Raw genomic sequence first — 13,216 nt, forward strand, 5'->3', positions numbered from 1 at the left:
TTATGACAATAGTTTTGATTCTTTTAAAAACTACTTATGTGTATCAGGTGCTGTGCTAGATTCTAGACACCAAGGATCTCTTTACTATTTCTACACAAATTCTATATGACAAAAAAAAAATTACCTATCAAACAAACAACAAAACTATTTATTTGTCTTTCCATTTTAAAGATTAATGAAAAGCACATAAATTATTAGAAATTCTAAGAGGTTAAAAAATGACATACATGTTAAGAAATCCTAAAAGGTAAAAAATGAAACTTTGAAGACAGTTGAAGTACTGAAACTTTGAAGACAAGTGACATTTTTATTAGTGATATCCAGAGTCTTTGTGATATAAATAAATATATTATTAATCATTGTAATATAAATATCTATACAGAGAGATTTTTTGTGATATAAATCATTGTGATATAAATATATTATTGTAATATAAATTAAAATGTTATTCAATAAAATAATGCCTAAAAAGCATTATTAAAGATTAAAATAAATAGTATGTATGTGATCTTTCTGGGCTTTTAAAAATAATGACTTTTTTTCCAAAAAAAAATATTCGTGACTACTATCGTGACTCACTGGTGAAAAAAGGGCTCCAGATTGGGAACAATAATCGTAAGATAAAACAAAAATGAAACAAAACAAAAAAATGTAGACACTAACACATAAATCATATAAATCCTATACACTGCTGCTGATAAATTTAAAACTCACTTCTCCACTAAATCATTCTCTACCACTCTGACGAAGGACCTGCAAGTTTCTCATTTGCCATTTAATTCCCTACAGGAGTCAGATTGAGCCATTCTGACTCAATCTGAGCTCAACCTTCAATTGCTTCTTCATCATATGACCTAAGGGTGCCATTGGGTATGCAGTATGCAGAATTAACCTTAAGAATTAACATCTTTAGTATTCAAGTAGTTCATACCACTAACAAATTTCTAACAAAGAATAGCCTGTATTTCATACATTAGTTGAAAACCTAGCAGAAGTGTGCAGAGGACTAGCCAAGCACACAGTTGACCTTGTATCAGCAATGAATGCATGTTGAGCACCCACTTCCCACTTTTCATATTTCCATCCTGCCCCCACACAGACAACCTCTGTTCGGATGAGCATTTTTACTAAATATTTCACCTCCCACAAAGCAATAGTGTATAAGATTTATATAATTAATGTTTTTAAGGGACTGTTAGAGCCTTGTCTGAAAGATGCCTTTGAAGAGGAAAGGATTGTTGATACTGTGATGTCCTGGATTTTTTATCCTTATCAAGACTGCTTCTATGAGGAAAAGCTACAGAAATGATTGATGAGACCATTTTCATTCAGCACAGTTACAGGTGGTAAAACACTGCTGTGGGACTCAGGCAAGAATATGTCCCTTGGCGACAACAACAGTACACACATGTATCCTGTCAATCACTAAGAATGCAGGTACCATACTTTATAGACCAGGGATAATATTAATTCCATCCTGCTTACAGTGTGCTTTGTAATGATAAAGTTCAAGGAGATTTGCAAGAACCATAATTTAGCAAGGCATGAAATGAAAGCTATATATAAGAAAATTGACACATTTTGAAAAATTCAGACATTATCTTTATTCACCCATTAGCCAAGAAGAGTTGACATTCAGTTTCAGTGGTACAAATGCATTTCCCCATACAGACTATTTTTGTTGTTATTTAGGGAAGAAGGAAAAGGAAACTGACCTTCATTGAGAATACACAATGGACTATATATATTGCTAGGAGATTTCATGTTATTTATCTTATTTGATCTTTAAGACAACTGAGTGATGTATATTTTACAGCTGAAACTAAGTCTTACAAGAAAAATTAATATGGCTAGGATAACATAGGCTACTAAGTGACAGAGCCAAGAACTTAAGTCTGTATGATGCCAAAGTCCACATGATTCCTAAGCCATTGCTCTTTCCATTATACATAAAACAGGGAAGAATAAACACCACCAATCTAATACAGGGTCGGGAAGAATAAACACCACCAATCTAATACAGTTGACACTTGATCAACATAGGGGCTAGGGGTGCTAACCCTTACATAGTAAAAATTTGCATATAAGTTTTGACTGTCCAAGAACATAACAACTAGTAGCCTAATGTTGACCAGAAACCTTACCAATAACAATTAGCACAAATTTTGTATATGTATTATATACTTAAAGTAATTATTTTTATACTTAAAATATAATAATATTTTATTATATTATATATATATAATATAATAATATACTTAAAGTAAATTATTCTTAAACACCCATGGAGTTTTCTCATAACATGCCAGTCTCATTTCTCTTTTCCATCCCTGACCTGTGGACTAGCATCCACAATTTAGCATTTTAGCATTATTTACATTAAGTCTCTATTTTAAAATGGTACCTGATTTATACCTACCCCTGCCAATCAGACACACACACTATCTCCAACATTTCCACAATTAACGGGCTCAGTAATGTCATTACTATGGCAGGAACTCCAAAAAGAAAGAAAATTAATGGGTCCATCAACAAGGACAGAAATAATATATGACAAAACAAAAATGCCTTCAGGTAGCTTGGATGGGCAGGCAGACTCAAGGAACTGGCCCTCAAGCCAAAAATACATTAACCCTCTATAGACTAGAATTTGAAAAAACTAGCAAATCATTTAAGCCTGCAAACATCCTTTTCCCAGAGTGCCTGGGTTGCTCAGTTGGTTGAGCAACTGCCTTTAGTTCAGGTCATGATCCTGGAGTCCCAGGACTGAGTCCCACATCAGACTCCCTGCTAAGCAAGGAGTCTGCTTCTCCCTCTGACCTTCCCCCTCTCACGCTTGCTTGCTCGCTCTCATTCTCTCTCTCTCTCTCAAATAAATAAATCAAACCTTTAAAAAAGAATCCTTTTCCTAAAATACACATTCTTTTTTTTTTTTTAAGATTTTATTTATTTATTTGACAGAGATCACAAGTTGGCAGAGAAGCAGGCAGAGAGAGAGGGGGAAGCAGGCTCACTGCTGAGCAGAGAGCCCGGTGTGGGGCTCGATCCCAGGACCCCAGGATCATGACCTGAGCCGAAGGCAGAGGCTTTAACCCACTGAGCCACCCATGCACCCCCTAAAATACATATTCCTACTAAGAGGCATCTAACATTCGCAACTTAGGGACAATTCAGACTGTTTTCCCTTAGGGACAATTCAGACTGTTGTCTGTTGGTTAAGCACCTGCCTTCAGCTCAGGTCATGATCCCAGGGTGCTGGGGATTGAATCTGGTCCTGCATGGGGCTCCTGCTCAGTGGGGAGTCTGTTTCTCCCTCTGCCCCTCCCCAAGCCCAACCCCCGCTCCCTGCCCCCTGCTCTCCTGCAAAAATAAAGAAAATCTTTAAAATTTAAAAAAAAAGACATTGAGAAAATGATTCTAAAGTTCTTCCAGAAGTATAAGCATTTTTTTTTTTTAAGTAATCTCTACACCCAACCTGGGGCTGGAATTTATAAGTCCAAGATCAAGAGTTGCATGCTCAACTAACTATATAAATAGTTGAAGGGATACACAAAATGCAGTATTACATACAACGGACTATTGTTCAGCATAAAATCATGATACATACTACAACATGGATGAAAACGTGCTAACAAAACAACCTGAAATAAATATATATATGTATATTTTTAACATATGAGACAAACATTAAGTGCCTTGGTTTATATTTAGCAGCTTTGACTCAGTAATTAAAAAAAAGACAACTGGGGCGCCTGGGTAGCTCAGTGGGTTAAGCCTCTGCCTTCAGCTCAGGTCATGATCCCAGGTTCCTGGGATCGAGCCCCATATCGGGCTCTCTGCTCACTGGGGAGCCTGCTTCCCCCTTTCTCTCTCTGCCTGCCTCTCTGCCTACTTGTGATATCTGTGTCGAATAAACAAATAAATAATATTTTTAAAAAAGACAACTATCTCAAGAGAAAAGTATAATTTAAATAAATTAACAGTCACAAAAAATTATAAAATTAGCCATTAAGATTATGAAAAAAAATCTAACATCATTAATAATAAAAAACTAAAATTAAAATGATAGATAGTATTTTACCTATCAGGCTGGCAACTATGGAACTATCTACTGTTGATGATGATTCAGAAAAATGAATATTCTTACACACTGCTGGCAGAGCTATAAATTGGTCCAACTGTTATTAAAGGTCATTTGGCAGGAAATATCAAAACTGATTACAATTTGAATGCTGTTTGGTCATCTGATTCTATTCTCGATAATTTAGATTACAAATAAAACATGTGCACATTTTTTTTTACCTATAAGATTTCTCTAAACTTCAGCATTTTTCATAACGGAAAAAAGTTGTAAACATTTAAATGCCCAATAAGAAACAACAAGGTAAATTTATGATACACCCATACCAAAGACTACTACACTACAAGGGGGAAAAAAAAAAAGATGTTATGGACTATTTAATAAAGTGGAGGAAATGTTCACTATACTAATTTAGGTTTAAAAAGAAGTCTACCAAATAGCATTAGGCAAAATGACTTCATGTTTTGTGAAAATGAAAAAATATATGAAATTGGAAGGATAATCATTCTTATAACTAATGTGATTGATTATCAGGTTAAATGGCAATTTAAATGTTACTGCTAACTCAATTTACTAATTTTTCTTCAACAATCATATATTGGTACTATTATATAAAAGAATAAAACATGGTTTCAATTTCAATAAAGAAATAAAAGGTAACAAGGAAGTTGGTCCCCTATTCTCAGGACCAACAGTTAATTAGCTAAAATATCTGTCTCTTTTCATGTGTCAAGCATATTACCAAGCACTTGACATCCATTATTTTATATGTTCCTTACCCTTTATTAGGTATCATTAACCCCTGAAGTCCTAGTTTCAGAAGAAGGACTGTGCTCAAGGCCATGTGGCTAGTGACAGAGTTGGGAATGACCCCCTAGTGTCTGAAGCCAAAGTTTATATCCTTAACCACAAACATTCCTGTTGTTAAGTAGTTAGGCTTTTCGAATGTAGACCCTCAAAATAAACAAACAAAACACACACACACACACACACACACACAACCAAACCAAAACAAAAAAACTACTAGGTATCACATAGCTGCTATGAGATTTGGCACTCCAAACAATACATTTATAAATGATCTTTGGGAAACAAATTTTTCTCAAGCTGTACATTGCTTCTACCTGTTTGCACTGGCTGTATCTGTGTCACATGCATCTTTTTGGGAGGCAATATCCAGTAATGGGGAAGAGCACTGGCCCAGTTTTGGATTTCTGGAGTCAGGTGGTAGACTCTACCACTTATTACCCATAAACCCTTGGGCAGTTATTTAACCTCACTGGGTCTGATTTCTCACCAGTAAAATAAAGACGATGATTGTCCTACCTCAAGGAGTTCCGGTGAGGATTAAAGAAATGAAGCCACATAGTGCTTTGTTAGCTAGCTGACACAAAGTAAGCACTTGCTAAATGGGAGCTATTCTGATCATTAATGTAATCTCTGGATGGTAAACTCCGCCCCCCACACACAAAATCACATGTCACCCTGCTTTTGAATTCCCTAAAGAGCTCACTAGATGATTGACCAGTGGAATGAAGCTGGATAAGGTAATATCCTATGCCAAATCTCAGCACTACAAGTTTTCCACTCTGATACAACAATTCAATAATAACCCAACCTTGTTGACCTTTGTTCACTAATAGGAGTTCTATTTTATTCTTACCTGCCATGCAGTGACTAAAAGAAAATCACTATTGTAAGGCTGTCTTGCATTTCTTTCTTAAACATTACTGTTGTTTATTGATTGAATATTCAATATTTAAATGCAAGTTACTTTCACTTCCATAGGGGCTTTCAGGGAAGAATGTAAATTTATGAGTCTAAAAACAGTTAAAGGACACCTGAATTGTAACATCCCTAAATATTTATGGCACCCTGTAGAAAAGTAGCTATAACTTACTTTTTTCTTTCAGCAAGAAAGAGGCAGGAAAGCATCAAGGCTCAATCGTCCACTGCAAGTACCTGATCTGGGTAAATCTGTGATAATTTGCAGTGTTCACGTACCACCAGTTACTCTGAAGTCAATGAAGCTGAAAAATCTCACTTTTAGAAAGTTCTCTTAATCCTTGAGAGTGTAACTCTGTGCTGACTTTAATAATGACATGGCAGATTTTTAAACACATCTATAAATATTGATGTGCAAGTCATGGCAAAATTCTGTGAATACTCTACAAAATAGACAGCGAACACATTCTTTCCTCTAAACTGGGTCATATTAAATAAACCCAAGAAATGTAATTAAATACTATGAGTTTCCCAAAGGCCAAGTTAACGGTCCTGACAATTCTCTTCCAGTGGCCAAAAGACTTATACAGAAAAACAAGGAGTATCAAAAATTCCATTTAGAAACACAAATTTTCCTGGAATTTTTCTTCTACTGCAATGTTTTCAATTCAAATTAGTGATGACAAAACAAGGAAGAAACATGATTGGATCAATCTAATTAATTATGGCGCTTGCAGGCAGGCAAGGTCTCCGTGATTTGGCTACAACCTAATTCATCTCCCCGAGACAACTCTCTCCCTTCTACCCACCTCTCCTCCATATTCTTCACTCTAGCTAAGGATCATTTCTTTCCCTAAGAATGACCTACATCTTCAGCCTCTATGTATCTTTGCAAATGCTGCTCCCTCTCCAAGAAAGTGTGTTTAGGACTGTCGCTATTCCAGACATCTTTTAAGATTCTGCTCAAATACCACTTGTTCTTTTAATCCTACGATTGCACCAAAGGATAGATAAAGGGTTAGACAACACTCCTCATAATGTTTGACAGCAATACAAAGACATCTCAATAAACACAATATCTAAATGAAAACTGTGCTTTTTAAATAAGTGGAAATTGAAGACAAAAATCCTTGGGCCACCCCCACCCTTCCAAACAGGATCGCTGCCTCTAATCCTACACAAAAATTTTGGAACTACCACTGATGAAATCACCCTCTAAAAATTAATTTTTCACTTTATGCCACAGCATGCAGATTTCCTACTTTGGCTTTGAGTAAATCCCATCTTGTGTAACAGTCCTTTGTGTTTAGACTCCTGTATTATTTCTCCTGCTATTTCTGGAGAGTGGGAATTTGGTCTCATTCACCAGGTATTACCCACACTGCTTAGCAGGGAAAAGCTCAAAGTAGGTATTTAATACCTCAGTGGTCTGGAAATGAGGACAAATTTAAGAGAGACACAGTCCAAAACTTCAGGCATGATTAATAACTGAGTCTTATTGCTTTCAAGTATACAAACTAACAATTCTGTTAGTGATCTGTGTTCATACTCTCTTTGGTTTCATTTTTAGATCATTTCCCCACAGTTCTGCTTATTTAGCCCCTACTGTGATGTTCCCCCACATAGTAGTTCTCAAACTACATTTCTGAATGAGAACAGTATTTCATTGTTAAAATCAAAGTGTAGGGGCACCTGGGGGGCTCAGTGGGTTAAGCCGCTGCCTTCGGCTCAGGTCATGATCCCAGGTCCTGGGTTCGAGCCCCGCATCGGGCTTTCTGCTCAGCAGGGAGCCTGCTTCCTCCTCTCTCTCTGCCTGCCTCTCTGCTTACTTGTGATCTCTCTGTCAAATAAATAAATAAAATCTTTAAAAAAAAAATCAAAGTGTAGACATTCTTTTCCCAATTCACACAAAAACATTAAGTTATCATTAGAATTTTTCAATTTTAAATTTTGCTCACAGCTTTGTTATCACAGCTGGAATCTATGTAAACACATATCTAGTTAATTTATCAATATTTCATGGTTTCACACAAATAGAACATGATTTTTGAGGTGTTTCACCTGAACATCAGAGAGACTCACTCTCCCAACCCTTTAATATAACAAACAATCTTATTCCCCTTGCACCAAGAGATTCAAAATATTAAAGTCTGCTTTTCCAAGGGTGTATATTTTAAAAATTGAAGAAACTGATTTAAAAATATAGATGACAGAATAGAGATATTTCAATATCTAAAATAAACTTAAATATAATGAATGCAATTTTCAGAAATAGAGAAAATACAAAACCTACAAAATTTGTAAATTCCATGTTACAAATGGTGGTTTAATTACACAATGCAACATCTTCCTCTATGACTTGAACTACTGGTCTGTGCCAGATATTACCATAGTCTCTTATATATTAATAATCAAGTCATGTCAATTTAAAAACTTTGAATTATTTTGCGCTTTTTATATGCTATCTGTTTACAGACTCTTCTGTCTATTTATAGATGGATAAACACTTACGTGTCCATAAACAACATTTGTATGGGTTTTCTATTTGCTGTCCATATCTTGACCTATTTTCAGAATTAATTAATTAATATGTTCCTATTGAAACTATTCTAGCAAAATCCTGATAGCCTTGAGAAGTAAACTTTACAATGCTCTGAGTTTTGATTCATGCATGATTCAATAATGCCCTAGGATTCTCAGATTAAAAGTGCTATGGAAACACCTTTCTTACATATTCAAGGTACATCTTTTTTACATATTCAAGGCACAGTACACAGCCTTTTCCATCCTACAGCTGAGCATGTTTGCTCTCTGGTAAGCACCACAACATTTTGTTTTCAAAGAGGGTGCACTACCTTGATGAATGTTGCAGTTCCTAAGAGAACTGTTATTTTTTTTAAAGTATTCATCTCCTAGAAATGGAATGAGCCATTACTTTAGACCAAAATCTATCTCTAAAAAATATTTCTATCTCCAATGCCCACAATACATTATTACATTAAATTATTTTGAAGGGTATAGGCAGAAAAATTTTAAAACTTCTGTGTTTTGTCTTTCAACCAACAGATCCCCGGAGTTAGTTAAATTTGTATCTGCTAGAACCAATATAGTCCTGTCTTGCAGGGGGCACAGGGGGAACTTGCTATTTTTCTATGTTTCTCATAAAGTATGTAATTCAATAGGTTTGCAAAGCATGAAGGTCCAAAAATAGCCGGTTATTTTTATTTCCACAGAAAATCTAAAATTAGCAACATCTTATTTCCAATCTAGGAGAGTTCTCCTCCCCAAAAAGTCATCTATCAATTTTAAAATAAGCAGACAAGGGCATAAAATGTGCACATATCTAATAATATTTCCAATGAAAGTATTATGGAAATATAGGTGTTCATCTGCATCCTAGAGAGAAATAATTTTACTCATATTTTTCACAGCATTTGGTATTTCAGAAACCTATAGTGTTTCTCTCTTTCACTCTCATCAAATAATGCCAACCAGCCAGTTCCAGTAATCTTTTATTTAATTTTTTTTCTAAAACTGGAAGCAGACACTTTCCTATGGAGAATTTAGATTTTTGTAACTGTTTGAGGTACTGGTCCTATTTATGTCAATTAATAAACTTGAGAGCTTAGTAGATGGCTCATTCAGCTATTAGGAGATAAACTACTGTCTTCATTTATACATAATATGAATGTTCATGTTGTAATTAATACAGATACTTGGAAGAGAATTTTAGATAAAGAAAATAATTGTTTTAAATAAAATAAAAAATTTAAAGTCTGTGAACAAAGCAGTCATGTAGTTTTAAAAGTCAGCTACTGGATAAAGTTTTTCTTTTTTGAAAAACAGATGTGCTTCCTCTTTTCTGGTTACAAGAATTAGAAGAGTCACTATGTTTCTCTTTCTGACTTGGCTGCCAGGAAGCTCAGAGCTAAACTAAGATCCCATTAACAGTAAATGCTTTTCCAGCTTTTAAATTCATGGTTGTTTATTGCTATTTTATTACGCTAATGAATTTAAATTCTATAAATGTGGAAAGAAGCAGGAAAATCATTAATTTCAAAAAGAATTTCAGTTCAAACCATTTATTGTGTACCCCCTACTCCAGAGGATTCTGATGTAGTTAGTTAAAAGATTAAAAAAAAAAATTATTTCCATGAGAGAAGTGAATGTATCTAACCATACCCTTAAAGAGGAAAAAAGAATTCCAGTCAAACCAACTTCAAGAAAACAAAAATTCAAAAGAATCTCCTTGAAAGAAAACCCTGCCAATATCAATTTAACCCTCACAAAGAAGCTGACAGAGTGAGTGTAGTTATCTTTTGGCTGTGGCTTATAAGGGTATGGAATACTAGTTATTTAATTATACAATCTTCTCCTCAAGAGTCCAGCAATAAAACCAGATTTCATTCTTTGGCATGTGCTAAGAACTAATAACACCATTAATGAAATAAAAGCTTTTAAATAAATTACCTCTTAATAACAGAGATCTATTTAAACATTCTAACTCCGAAGAAAGGAGGCTTTGGGTCTAAGATTTCCAACCTCAGAGTTTTTGATGTAACAAATAAGTAGCACCTATTGAGGTGAGCCAAGAAATATGATGCACTTTATGTGACCAAGCAAAAATAATTGTTAACTAGTAAAGCAGTTCCTTTTTATAGTTGACTTCAAGGTTGGTGGGCCTAGTTTGCCCTTGCTTTCTGCTTTGTTTTACTTTACTGGCTTGCTAATATGTATCCTGTATGACGTGACCCTAGGATGGCCTACCTTCTGCCAGCCTGATGTTGAGAAAGGTATTAAAATTTACAAGGATCTTGCCCTTGCCCTCCACCCTCAGGGTGCAGCTTTTTCACACACTTTAAAGCACTGCCAGTTCACAATAGCCTTGCAGTCAGGGAGGGCAGCCCAACAGAGTTGCCCAAAGATGCACGTGCTTGTCACCTGCCCCAGCAATTACAAATAGACTACCACTTCTCAGGGCAACCTGTTTGTCTTCCCTTTGCAAGGGAAAGCTCGTAAATAATTATAATATATATTTCAGACAGGCCCAAAGTTGGATTTCTTAATTTGAACTATATGCACACAGGCTTCTCAGACTAACATAGTCTTTACATAACAGAGCTGCCTACAATTTCACTGAGAACCAAGTTAAACCATTTTTTTAAAGTGGTGTCATGCCTTGGTGACTTTCTAAGAGAAGCTAAACATTGGAATGGCAGACACTTTTTAAGTAATTGTAAAGAGCATCTCAAAGGATTCAGAGAGGTTACAAATAGCTAAGTGTGTGACAATTGATCTTGAAACATTAGAGTGCTCTAATGAAGAAAAAAGCAGACCAAGATTTTTTTTTTTTTTGTAAATCCTAGGTTCCTGCCCTAAATGGTGCAAGGAGAATTTCAGAATTACAGCAAAGTAAGCACTTCATTAATCTGTGCAAGAAAACCCATGTTTTGTGGGACAATATAAAACTAAGTCAAGATCGCCAAACTTAGAAACACGGGTACAAAATTGTAATTTAAACAGCTGCAAAATTAAATGGGTAGAAGAGTTGGGGAGGGGGATCAAGGCCATTGAGCCTGATGTTTCCACATCTTGGCATTCTACATCTTACTCCCACGACTTTCAGTGAGCTAAATCACATAAACACAAAACATGGGCTAAATAACCAATTTCGGGAAGACGGCAGATTCCCCCCTCCTCCATTCCCTTTAGATCCTCGTCCTGAGCTTTCTCTCCTAATGGCATTTCGTCTCTAGGAAAGTCTCTCATATCTTTCGGTCTCATTATCTCATTGTACAAATCTTTGAAAAGGAAAGAGCCGTGGTTTGCTCTGTGCGCAAGAACATCTTTTCTTCTGCCCGGGCTCTTAGTAAGCCTTCAACCAACTTTCACTGAAAAGGATGTCGCTGAGGGGCGATGAGGCTTGAAATCCTGCCGTTCTCTCATTCTCTTTTCTTTCTATCCGCACAGGCAACCCCTCCATCCCCCTCTATCTCCCGACAATCCACAACCATTTCTAAGTAAACCGGGGCGTTTCCTCCCTCTGTTTCTGCCTCTGACCCGAGAGTTACTTTCAGTAGAAGATCAGACAAGACGCCTAACCAGGAGATAGTCAAATGGAATACTTGAGGGGAATAAAAGACCTAATTGAAAAATCCCATGTTGCCTAATCGCGGCTAAGTATTTTGCAGATAAGTGAGGATATTATTCTTTTGGTAGTGCTCAAAACACGGAGGTCTCTTGACCTATGCATTCTTGTTTGTTTAAAGGATTTATATAGCGCTTACCATGTGCCGGCACTCTTCCAAACACTTTTTAAAATATGGCCCTTTTTGCTTAAAGAAGTTTTCTAAGCGACATTAAATCCGCGTGTGCTTTTCGAACGTCCCTTATGTACTTTTTCTTATAACACTTTACAACAGTTAAGTCTTCAAAGACAAATATGGGAAGATTATAACCAGTTGCTAGTTTATTGCAAGCAAACCATTTCCCTCTTCGCAATTTTTCACAATTATAGTAATCAAATGCACTAATATAGTGAGAATTAACTATTTTCAGTGAGGATCTCAGACTTTGCGTCCTGCGTTGGTTTATTTGCTCGCCTGGCAAACGTTAATTGCACCTGTAAGCCCTCACTTTCAGAAAAATGTGCAGCCTTCACTGGAAGTCGTGAAGGTTGAATTCGCGCCAGGCCTGGTGCAGCGCATTCACCTGTGGCCGGAGCTGACTGGCCATTGGCACATCCTCCTTTGGAGGTGGGACGGGCAACCAGTCGGTCCCGCTCAGCACTGCAGGGCTACGGGGATTCCGAGTGGGTGGCGTCAGGGGAGGTCGGAGCCTGTGGGTAGCCGACCGCTCAGCTTCGCTCGGTGCGCTGAGCTCGCCAGCGCTGCAGAATAGCAGAGGCCCCAGAGACCCGCGCGGGCTGGGCACCCACCCTGAAGCAGGCAGCCGAGTTGGGGGTGGGGGTGGGTCACTGCCCCCTCCCCCCCTCAGCGTCCCCGGCGTCCTGAGATGACCTGGTCCAGCCCACCAGGGCCTGTCCGGCCCCCGCCGACTGTGTGCTTTGCCCGAGGTTAAGTTTCAGAAGTCAGGATGAAACGTTTTGGGTTTCTGTTCACACAGTTATTGCAGGCACCGCGGTGGGGACCGCACAAAAGAGACGAGGGCTTGTGGAGAAGGGGGTTTTGTGTTTTAATGAGGGCTTAACATGCTGGCTGCAAGTCCTTCCCGCTCTCCCCCGCCCAACCCCGCCGGGCCCGGTCTCCCCCCGACCCCACCCCGACGCATCCTTTCCTCTCCTCCTCCCGGCCCCGCGCCGGTCTTGTGTGGGGACAGAATGGAGTGTCAATGGGACGCCCTAAGCAGAACCCTAGAAAATCAGGAATCCGTCTGTGGCGCAGGGTTGTG

General features: G+C 37.5%; 1 long non-coding RNA gene across 2 annotated transcripts in view; it reads right to left on the minus strand.

Moving 5' to 3' along the window:
* The window catches only part of LOC125101844 (uncharacterized), a 147,807-nt gene that overhangs the window by 133,968 nt on the left and 623 nt on the right, over positions 1 to 13,216 (minus strand). The gene's annotated exons all lie outside the window — the stretch shown is intronic.

Source organism: Lutra lutra, chromosome 6, assembly GCF_902655055.1.
Source record: "Lutra lutra chromosome 6, mLutLut1.2, whole genome shotgun sequence".
Taxonomy (NCBI): domain Eukaryota; kingdom Metazoa; phylum Chordata; class Mammalia; order Carnivora; family Mustelidae; genus Lutra; species Lutra lutra.